The sequence below is a fragment of the Caloenas nicobarica genome, chromosome 25, assembly GCF_036013445.1.
Source record: "Caloenas nicobarica isolate bCalNic1 chromosome 25, bCalNic1.hap1, whole genome shotgun sequence".
NCBI classification, from domain to species: Eukaryota; Metazoa; Chordata; class Aves; order Columbiformes; family Columbidae; genus Caloenas; species Caloenas nicobarica.
The window spans coordinates 730,001-732,500 of NC_088269.1; the positions used below are offsets into that span (position 1 = coordinate 730,001).

The 2,500-nt window shown below is 80.1% G+C and overlaps 1 non-coding gene across 1 annotated transcript; it reads right to left on the reverse strand.

Annotated features, from left to right (window-relative positions):
* Positions 1-192: 192 nt before the first annotated feature.
* LOC135998667 (5.8S ribosomal RNA) lies at positions 193-345 on the reverse strand. Its single transcript, XR_010607599.1, has one exon. It is a non-coding gene; the product is annotated as a 5.8S ribosomal RNA (ribosomal RNA).
* Between the last annotated feature and the right edge of the window lie 2,155 nt (positions 346-2,500).

The window sequence follows — 2,500 nt, forward strand, 5'->3', positions numbered from 1 at the left end:
GGGGACGAAGGCCTTCGGACGCCACGGCCCGCCGCCGCCGCCGCCGGGCTGCGGGGAACGGATCCCCGACCCCGCGGCGGCAAGGAAGGCGCCGCGCGCGCACGGGCCTGCGAGGCAACCCCAGCCGCGCCGCTGCCTGCGGCCGCCGCCGCCAGAGGCGGGCGGCGGCCCGGCCGGCGATTGATCGTCAAGCGACGCTCAGACAGGCGTAGCCCCGGGAGGAACCCGGGGCCGCAAGTGCGTTCGAAGTGTCGATGATCAATGTGTCCTGCAATTCACATTAATTCTCGCAGCTAGCTGCGTTCTTCATCGACGCACGAGCCGAGTGATCCACCGCTAAGAGTTGTCTGGCTTTCGGCGCCGCCCCGCGCGCGCGGGGGGGCCGGGACCGCTCGCCGAAAAGCGGCCCCTCTCTCTGAGGACGGCCCGCCGCCCGCCCCGCGGCGCGACGGCGTCAGGGCCTCGCCTCGGCTGACCGTACCGGCACACGCACAGCGAGAGAGGCAGGCTGCCAAGGAACGCGGGAAGAAGGCCTCGGCCAGCCCAAAACCCCGAGCGGCGAGGGCGGGGAGCACGCGCTCCCGACACACGCCCCTCGTCCGCTTCGGAGGCGGCCCAGGCGCCCGGGCTCGGCCCGGCCTCCGCGCGGAAAGCCGCGGCGCGCCACCGGCCGCGCGCCGACCGCCCGACCTCGAATCGGCGCGCGCGGACGCCGCTGCTGCGGGGAGCAGCGGCGCCCGGGCGGCCCGCGGGTCCACGCACGCGCCCCCTCCGAACGCCGGGCTACGCCCCGCGGCGCCTGCCGGCTTCACCCCCGCGCGCGCCTCACACCCCCCGCCACGGCGGAGAGACGGCTCCCTCGGCTCGGCCGCCCGCGCGCCGGAGGCGGACACCGCCGGACACCCGAGCCAGCGACGCGCACCGCCCGCGGCCCGCCGGACGACGCCGGCCCGCGCGCCGGCGCGGCTCGCCCCTCCCGGGACCGCCGCCGCCGCTTCTCGCCTGGGCCCCCTTCCCCGAGGGCGGCTCGCCGTACCCGAGGGCGGACGGCCACGGAGCGGGGGCGGCGCCCGGCTCTCCCCGCCGTTGGCGGGCGGAGAGAGACCGGGAGCGCGACGCCCACGCCCGCGCGCGCCGGCCTCGCCCGGCGAGCGAGGCCCGGGGAAAGGGCGACGGGACAGCGACGGTCGGGGCCCGGGCCGGGCCGGCCGCAGGCGGCGGGGGGCGTCTTCCGGACGACCGTTAACGGCGAGCGGCGCCGCCGCCGCTCGGCCGGGGTGCCGCCCTGCACGGCGGCGGGCGACCGGAGACCGCCGAGCCGCTCGGCCGAGGGGGGCCAAGGAGAGGCGGGGGGAAGCGGAGAGCGCCGCGCGGCGCCCACGGCACGGAGGGGCGGTGGGGCCCCGCGGACCTACCGGGCGAGACCCCGCCGCGGGGCCTCGCCGCCCCGGCGAGAGAGAGAGCGCGCGCCGGAGACGGCGCTTCCTCCCGCCGGGGCCGCCCGTTTCGAGGCAGGCGAGCCGGCCCTTCGGCCGAACGCGCCGCGGCCCGGACTTCCGCCGAGGCCGGACCGCGGAGAGGGGGGGGCAGTGGGACCCCCTCCCCGGCACGGCCGCCCGCCTCAGGGAGGACGGCGAGCGGGCGACGGACTCCCAGGGGCCTCGCGGGAGCAACTCCCGCCCCCCTGGGGGCAACCCGCCGCCTCGCGCCGCCGCCCGACCCCCTCGCGGGCCGCGCCGAGCCACCCGAGTCTTTAAACCGCCGCCCGGCTTCGCGGCCTTCGACCCCCCGGGCTCGCCGAAGGGAGGGCCGCGGAAGCGCGGACGCTAGGTACCTGGCCCTGGGGCGAGGGAAACGACCTGCTGGGCCCCGCGGGGGTGCCTCCCCCGCTGCCGCCCTCGGAGGAGCGTCCGCCCGCGGGGGCGCGCCCGAACGTCCGCCGCCACCACCTGCGCCCTCCTGGCCCGGGACCCGGGGTTTCCCTCAGTAGCCCGGCACCGAACCCGGCAGGAGAGGCGCGGCTCGGGCCGCCCGCCGCTGGAGCGGGACGCGACCCGGCGCGGGGGCCTCGCGCGCCACCCGAAGGTTGGCGGCGGCGGCGGCGGCCGAGCCCTCCCGCCCGCCGGCTCGTCTTCTTCTTCCACCGGGCTCCGGGCAAGAAGAAGAGGCGCGGCGGGAAGCGGGGGGGGGAGCCGCCGCCGCCGTTCGCCAGCCGGCGCCGCGCGCCAGCCCGGAACGCCCGGAGGCCTCGGCCCGTGTTCGCGCTGCCAAGAGAGAGCGGGCTGCTCCGCCGCAGCCCGCTCGCGTGCGAGGAGGGGTCGGGGGGGCCGCCCCCCCCGACCCCAAAGGCCCTTCTCCGTTCCCCGCTCGCACCAGCCGCCCCGCCGCCGCCGCTCACCGCTTCTCCCCGCTCCCCCGCGGGCCCGAACGGCCTCGGCCGGCGGGGCTCGTCACGCCCCTCACCCGCAGCGGCCCCCCGCCGCTTCCTGCGCGCGCTGCC